The sequence below is a fragment of the Chinchilla lanigera genome, unplaced genomic scaffold (assembly GCF_000276665.1).
Source record: "Chinchilla lanigera isolate Chin_1 unplaced genomic scaffold, ChiLan1.0 scaffold00162, whole genome shotgun sequence".
NCBI lineage: Eukaryota > Metazoa > Chordata > Mammalia > Rodentia > Chinchillidae > Chinchilla > Chinchilla lanigera.
The window spans coordinates 619923-629187 of record NW_004955563.1 but is presented as its reverse complement, the minus strand read 5'-3'; positions in this window follow the sequence as shown (position 1 = coordinate 629187).

Here is a 9265-nt window from a genome sequence, read left to right as displayed (position 1 = left end):
CCAACATAAAAGAAAACTACTGAACATAGGTGCAAAAATTCTCATAAGATAGTTCTTGGAAACACATTTCAACAAATTACTAAAAGATCATACATCACGACAAAGTTGGCTTCATACTAGGGTTGCAAGAATGGTTCAGAATAGGTAAGTCAATAAATGTAATACGTTACATAAATAGGACCAAGGATAAAAAAAATCACATGATTATCTCAAGGATGGAGAAAAAGCCTTTGAATAAAACACCACCTTTTATAATAAACACTCAAATGGAAATTAATGAAGAAGGATCTTACCTCAAACTGATAAAGCCATCTATGACAAATCCACAGTCAGCATCATACTGAATGAGGTAAACCTGAAAGCATTTCATCTAAAATTGTGAGTGAGTGAAGTCTCACCACTGTTAGATATGAGAAAAATACAGGAAGATATCAGGTTTATGTGCTCATATTTGGACTTACACAAGTCTACAGGAATACAAAATTCTAGAGTGTGACAGTAAGATAACAGTGGACATCTAGGGAGAAGAAGGTGGCCAGAAAATGTTCTGCCTGGACCACAGAAGGCAGAGTGTAGTTTGGTTTTCATGTTTGTGACATGAGCTAAAGCCTCTCACGTTTCACCCTCATGGACAAAGTAGATCCTCACAGGGTACCTGAGACTGCAGGCCCTCCCACTCTCCAAGTCATCTGTTCCTGCCTCTCTCTGTCTGATACAGTGAAAACAATCAGTAGCTGCCTCCAAAGTCATGACAGTATATGCATTCAGTTATTGCCTTAAATGTTTGTCCTGGTTACTTTTCTCTTGTTGCTGAGACAAAATACCTGATGCCCAGAATTAAGGAAGAAAAGGTTTATTTAGCTCACAGTCTGTGGAGGTTTCAGTCCATGCTTGGCTCGCTCCAAGGCAGAGTGGCATATGGCAGAGGGCAACAGTTCATGGCAGTGGAAGATAGCCAAAGCAACAAGAGCAAAAGGGAGGAGTGGCAGAGAACAAGCCTTTTTCCTTCCCTTTCATTGGATGCAAACTACCAGCCCAAGGGATAGTGTAGCACTCCACTCATAATTCTGGGATTGGACCATGAGTCAATCACAAACTCTAGAAGTCACCCCATGACTGCATAAGGCTTTAGGGGGACATCCAGACACAAACCATAACCGTGGTTCATTTTATATTATGGAAGGGGATAGAAAGGGAGGAAAAAAGGAAAGAAACTCAAAATGAAACACAGAGACATATCAGGCTTTGGGACTTGACAGTCATTGATTCTCTGTGAAGCACATTTCAGCAAGGCCCTTGTCAGCCGCAGGCACTCAGAGGAGCTGCTTGAGTGCAGCACTGACCTCAAGCCAGGCCTCACTGTCTCAGAACCCACTGGGTTTTCCTCCATGAAAGTGGAAGGGGCTAGGGTGCTCATAGTCCACTCATTCCAAGGACCCCTAGGCCCTAGCTTGAGACTCAGGGGAGTGGATGGCACACAAAAGATGATTCTGCACTCTGTCCTTAGCAGAGTGAACAGTGCAAAGACAAGGAAAGGATTAAACTGCAAAATATTATAAAGAGGGAGAGCATGTAGGGGACAGTGATTCTTAGAATATAATTTTAAATAGAATAATTCTAGTCTTAATGCAAGCCTCAAAATGTGTCTTGAGAAACATCCCAGAGGGGTTGTAAAAAGTCAGCTTTGCAGTTCTGACTTAGCCCTGGAATGCTTCTCCAAAGACAAAGAACACCTGGGCCCAGATAACCACCTATGACCCTGCCTGGGTTGTTTCATCCCTTCCCTGGCCCTAGATAAACATTGTAACCATAAAGGAAATGTGTGGTTATCTAAAGGGGGACATATAGAACGGAGTACAGAAAGTATATATCATTGTGGTTGGGCTCATGACTGGAGCCTGACCCGGTCACGTGGCACAAGGAAAACAACACGTGGCCAGGGCTACAACATTCCAGTCTGTTACCATGGAAACCAAAAATGTATATAAGGTGGGAAAAAAGGCAGGCCCATGCCCACGTTCCTGACCTGCAAGTCAGGGATGAGAGGTGACCTGTCTAAATTAAAATTAATAAACTCTGTTTATTCTGAATAGAGCCAGTTTCTTGTGGAATACAGCCCGATTTCTGTCATTGCAAGCAAACCAATAATTTATTGTTTTGCATTTCTTACATTTTGTGCCTTATTTTCATTGCGACGAAGTAGAGTGAAACACATGAAAATATCAAATATATTCTCTCACACAGTCATAACCACACTTACGTACACACACACACACGCACGCGTGCACACACACACCAAAGAACTTACAGGTGAGCTTTTGCTTGTGGATTTGGTTTGAGTACAAAAGATAGCCGGACAGTTTCTGGTTCCTGCTCCAAGTGGTGAAGAAGGAAAAGTCCCACCCAGTATAATGTCTGCATCCACATAGGTGCTTGGCTTCATGTGCTGAGAACAGCTCTGATAAGTAGTCTCCTGTGAAGCATGTAATGATGGAGGAGGAGAAGGAGACAAACCAGAGACAAGGACATGGCTGGGATTCCTCCATGTGGGGACAGTGCCCTGCATCTAGGCTGAGTGGAGGAGATGCTGGAGTTTGACTGAATGCATAGGCTCAGCCTCTACAGGGAGCACAGATAACTGCATAGGGAAAAAAAGATTCCATTACTCCATAGGACCTCAGTCCTATGCCAGGCTAGTGTTCCAGACAAGGGCATAGCGAGACGCAAACTAGAGACATTTACAAGGAAGTCCTGGTGCTAAGACACAAGCCGTGGTGTCACTGTTATGAGAGCAGCTCTGGGTTACCTGTCTTTTTTTTTTTTTTTTTTTTTTTTTTACACCATTTTAGCCCCATCCACAGCTCTGGCGCTCACCCTGCTCAGAAATTTTGCATCTGTCACCTTTCAACCAGGCAGCTCATGTGACAACATCTTGAAAGACATGTTTTGGATCTTTTTTCTCCCCTATGCTTTACAGCTCCATTATGGTCCAGCAAGGCTTTGGAGACAAGGCATCCCGGGACAATGAGTTTGGTCATTTAGTTAACACAGGGCCTGAGGGAGGAGGGGCCAGGGTCTGCTCTGATGGATTTGGCAGTATGACCAAGATCTGGTGCCGAAACCAACAAAACAATAAGTAGCAAAATTCTAGATGCTTCAGACAGAAGGTGAAGGGCTGATGTCAGCCACTGGTGACCACTGGTGACCCCAGCGCACCTCACAGAAGGCATTTTAACCTCATGGGTGTCATCCGCTGCCAGGTCGTAGTGTCCTCTGGAAGAATCAGGGTTCTTGCAGAAGAAAGGAGTTATAAAGGAGTTAGCTAAATTCCAGAGTGTTAGGAGATCAACTCTAAACTTATCACTTCAAAGACTAAACTTTTGTTTGTATGGCTGGAGATTGAATTCAGAGCTTCCTGCGTGCTAAGCAAGCACTCTACCGCTGAGTCACATCCCCAGGCAGAAGTATTTTTCCCCTTAGCCTAATGTTCTGTTCTCTGCCCATGGAGAATTCTGACACCAAGCCCTCACCATTACATACATTCATTTATCACAGCTAAAAGTACCTTTGATTTTGACCCAACACTTCTTTCTTCTTTTCATGTAATTTTTCTCACCTCCCTCTGTAGAAATTTATGATTTGGTTTTTGAGAATTATAAATTATGTGAATTAATTACATGCCACGGAGGATTTTGACACATGTATATTTTGGGGAATAGATAAATCATTAGCCTATGTACTATTTAACATATTTTATGTGCTAACACTCAGTATTTTTTAAGTAGACAATATATTGTTATTAGTTATACTGAGCATGATGACATCTCTCTCAGAATTATCGCTTATGTAACTAAAATTTTATTGCCTTGGCCAATATTTGTTCAATACATATTCTTCAGCCTTGGTAACTACCACACAATTCTGTTTCAGTAAGATTAACCATTAATAATTCACCTATGGGTGAGATGACATAGTATTTGCATTGCTGTGTGCAGTGGATTCCATTGAATGTATTACTTCAGTTTCCTTCGTATTTTTGAAAATGCAAGAATTTCCATTCTTAAAAGCTGAACAGCACCCTATGGTGTGCGTAAGATACTATGTGCCATAGACTGGAAGATTCTCTCCCTGCTTGCACTGAATATTTTCTATGTTATTCATTATCTTCTTTGGGGGCTACTGAAGATTGAATCCATGAACTAGTGCATACTATGCGGGTACTCCATTACTGACACAGGAGACTGGGGCGGCAAAACTGGCTGGAGAGGTGGGTGGGACCTGCCAATTTCAAGATCCCAAGGCAGAGCCACATGATTCTTGGGAGCCTGTATAATGAAACTACTCCCATGAGATGTGGGTGGCATAATAGGGACTCTGCAGATGCCATGAGATGCCCACTATCGAGACTCTTTCTGGTAGCCCATCCTGGGTTTCCCAGTATGATATACTTTTGACTCTTTTTCTGCTTTGCTCAGCCCAAGGCTCACTCTGCAAAGCCAACTTTGCCTTGCTCCTTTACCCTTCACCTTTGAAATAAACTTTTGGCACTGCTTTGGCTTGTCTTGTCCGATTCTTTGTTCGAGGTAAGGACCTTGAACGTGTGGTGAGCCATTTCTAAAGAAACTACCTGACAACATCCCTGAGCTAACACACCAGCCCTCTTCTATAATTTCTTTTGAAAAGTCATTAGTCTCACACAACGGCTCCTTTCAAAGTAATGTGTCCCCTAGCTTTGGATGCTTTCAAGGTTTCCAGTTCATTTTTCATTCTCCACAGCACTTAAAAACCTAATTCTTCCTTTGTGAACTCTGATACCTGAATTATCTCTATATCTGCTTTCATTGGTTTTATGTTATTTTTCTGCTTCTTTGCATTTCTACTAATCTTTGTGTGCTATACGTTGCAAACAATGCTTTGTAGAGGCTCTCAATTATGTTATCTTCCTCTGAGGACTAAGGTTTTTTTTTTTTTTCCATTTATAATAGAGATACTTTGAGCCTAGGAAGCCAGGGGCACGGTTTGGACTTCTGGCCCACCACTGGGCTTATGACTTGTCTGGGTTTTTTTTTGCACAGTTCTGGACATCTTGTTGATAGGGCCTCAAGGTCTGTTTTGTACACTACACCCTATTTATACAGTGCTGTCATTTCTGCTGATTGTCTTGTACAGCAGTGTAGTTTCATGTTGTTACACACTACAGTATAATAATGCATGTAAGAGATATGCAAAGTCATTAAGTCGGAGTTTCTTTTGAGCATTTCTTTGTCCTGAGTATTACAGTATACATACTATGTATGATTCCTAAATTGGTTTAGCAACCCGGTTGCAGAAGAGGCTCAGCTGTTAAATGAGTGCCTACTGCCTATTATATTTTAGGCCCATTCACTAAGAATGTTGTGCAAATAAACATAGCATTCATGAAAAGACGAATGTCTTCCAAATATGTATTATTTTTATAGTGTCTGATACTGGGGGAAAATAAGCTACCTGGAATTTTGTTGGAGACCAGGCTGTATAGGGTTAAGTTGCTAAACACAGGGCCACGTTGGTAAAGCTCATATTCACAGTGCTCTGAAGTCAAGATAATACCACAGCTGAGGCAGCCAACAACATAGGCTGCTAACACTCCCTATTCCAGAGCAATAAAGCTGCCAGCCTTATGGATCAGTCTTCTTTATTGGCAAATTCACTGCCTTTGTATTTCAAGACCCTGGTCATTTTTGTTGCCTTGGGCTTTCATACCCCCCACTTCCTGCAGCCCCCAAACCTGTGAAATAAACACTGGCTGTCTAGAGTTGTCTCAACTCCCTGAAAATCTTTACTCCTAAGTTCCGACCTTCCTAGAGTTCCAAAAATCACAGTACTGTCTCTTATTTAAGCTGTTTGCCATCCATTCATGTAGGAGATCGGGCAAAGCCAAGACCTGGTAACATATTTTGGATGCTGAGGCAAATCAAGCCACCTTGTACATCTGGTGGCTTTTTCTGCCCCTGTATCCAAACAATAGATGGTTTGCCTGTTTTGATGCAGAAGGAAGTGATTTGGAGCATGGTTTTATGGGACCTGCTGATCACAGAAGATCAACAGCTGTACCAAAGGGCTGGCCACACTTATCAGGCCAGCTACACTTACCAGGGCATCCTTTCTTATTGAGTTCACTTCTAAGGAAGATTTGCTTCCAATAGTTCCTTGAGTGACAATACAACTAATTCATTTGGAGTCAAATCAACTCTCAGACATAAACAAACTCTTTACAAGTGATCTTACCTTTGAAACATTCTGAAAGTAAGATGTCGCCTATCATATAGGTGCACATATTTTAAGAGTTGTATATTAATTTCCCAAACATAGGAAAGAATTGCACAACTAGTGATCACTGTACATCTAGTCTCTGTTTTATGCGTTTAATTTTTGTCTTACACTTCTGGCTGGTCAGCTCCTTTACTACATACTTCCTATGTGTTTCTATCCTCCAAAGTATACTGCAGAGACAGACAGAACAGTGGCTCCATTACTGCTGGTTTCACTGTCAAGGATACTTGGCATTTCCAATGATTTTGAGTCAAGCAGGTTCACCATTCTGTGATACCTTATTGGTAGTACTTTAGTTTCACTGGTCCCTTGCAATGAACTGCAGAAGCTCCTTCTTTAATAAGCCCAAACTGCACATTTAAAACACAGCTACTAGCAATAACAACTATGTGATCAATGTAACCTGGAAGAATGCACAGAAGCTACTTTGATGCCAGGAAAAGTCATATAAGAAAATATAGCAATAGACACTTTAGTGATTTGCTGAAAACCATATCTGGCTTGAACCTGTTTGGCAATCATGATTATTGGTGAGCACTTTCTATATCACTGCCATGTCATAAAGTATGCTGGATTTTCTGAGTCATTTTCACCTCTGCATTTTCCAACATGTGAGGGGTCAATATCGCTGATGTCAGGGTGTGTTGGCAGCTGTATTTTACTTTAAAGGCTTTTGGAGAACAGGTGTTAAGATAACCACTCATCTTCACTGAACTATTTTGAGAATATGATGTCTAACACAGGTAGTCCCCATTTACCAACCCACCTGGTTAATGACCGTCCAGACAAAACTGTGGTGTTCGGATTTATGACCAGTCTTTTCTTCTACCAGTTCTGTACAGTTGCTGGTACAGTTCTGTACAGTTGCTAATAGAGCTCAGTGTCCTTCCTTATACAGTACACCTTGCTTATGCAATGCTGTAACTTTTGGTGACTTACTGTACAGTAGCTTTATGTTCTGTTATACAAGGCCACATGAGTTAGGCAAATAAAAGCAAAGTCATCAAGCTGGGAGATTCTTTTGACCATTTCTTTGTTCTGAATAATGTAACATACATACTACATATAGTTCCTTATTCAGCAACCAATTTAGTTAATGACCTTGCAATAGGAATGGAGCTCAGTTGTTAGTTGAGCATTTCTGGCTTGAACTTACTTCTAAGATGTGCTCCTTACTCTTAATGCATAAAACTTAAGTTCAGGATGTGACATTTCCAGAGAGTTAAGTGAAACTCAGTGCTCTCTCCAAGTTTACTCTACTCTGAATGAGTCCAAAAATTAATCTCTAATGCCCAGGACATGACCTGTGGAATTTCTCAACAACCTTTCGCCTTTCAGTAGCTATTCCCTGCTAATGCTCTTGGAGCTTTCTTCTATAACCCATTTCGTATTCCTCCTCATCTCTGCCAGGCCCTCATCCAAATCAGGTTGTTCATCTACAAGTGTGATATTCTCGGAGGTGAGGTGAGGATTTTTGTTTCACAGACTTTATTGAATCCTCTTGGGGACACAACATGTAAAGGAAAACCAGGATTATAAGGAGAAAGAGCCAGAACTGTGGTAAGTTATAATGCAGCTGGTAACTGGTCCTTTGGGGAGCTGTGAAGGTGAGGTGGTCCTTGAGGCAAATCCAAAATTAAGGCAAAGGAATTGGGCCTTGTACGTTGGACCTTCCCCCTTCCCACAATCAACAAGTCATTAGAAACGGGCTGCCCTAGGAAGATGCCATTCTATTAGGTGTACTTGCGTTTGGCCTAAGGAATTCCCAGGGTGGATGGCAGCATGGGCAATTAGCAGCCAATGCTTCCATCACCTGAAGAAGGCTTCAGGCCTGAAGAATCTAGAAAACACAACACTGCCCACTATAGTGCATCACTTATGCCATTCCAATGGACTTGCTTCTTAAGCACTCAGGATTTGGGATTTTCTTGTTGCCTGGAGGAAGATATAAGAGGAAGATTAATGAAACACATTATGGACAGTATCCTCCCATCACTGGAACTAGCCTCACGGGGGTGGGTGATATTCATTACCATATTCATCTGCTACCCCATTCTAGCTTCCCTTCTCCCTTGGATGCCACCTCTGCTGGTCTAGGTGACTCACGAAAACTTAAACAAACCCTTGAGCCTAAGAAGTCTGGACCCTGGTCACCACTCCCTTTTGGGGCCACAGCTGGTGCACTTGGCTATTTACCATCAAACTTGGCCAAAGAACATTATGCATACTGTTGTACTGAGTGCCAAATGTTTTCCTCCCTGCACTCGATGTACGATTCACAGTCTGCAAAGAATTATTTAACCATGCCAGTATTTCTTTCCTCATGTACTGTCTTCCATTAGATACTTAGTTTAAAATCTAAGCTTTCCACTGCTATGTCTAAATACCTAAGAATAACAACTTTAAGCAAGAAATGTTTATTTTGGCTCATGGCTTTTGTTGATGGTCAACTGACTTCATTGCTTTTAGGCCTGTTGCAAGGCACAAACATCACGGTAGAAGGGCATGGTGAAGGAAATTTGGTGACTTCATGGCAACCAGGAAGCAGAGAGTATGACAGCAAGGGGTCAGGGACAGGAGTCTCCAAGAGCATGGCCCTAAGACTTCCTACTTTCAACTAGGTCCTAGCTCTGGTTTCCATTACTTTCTCATAACACCATACAGTTTTGACTCCATCAATGATTAATCCACTGATGAAGGAACAGCCCTCAGGATCCAATCACCTACCAAAAGCCTCAACTCTGAAAACTGCTGCACTCAGGGTTAAGCCTTCGATATACAAACCTATGGGACATTTGATACTATGCTAACGCTTGAAAACAGAAGAAAACGTCCTAACAAGAGAGCAGAATCTACCACGTTTCGACTGCTCCCTCAATACCACCTCAAACTGGTTCTACTCACCACACAGGCCTTTGCATGATGACTGCTCTTGCCACAGAAATTCAGGTCT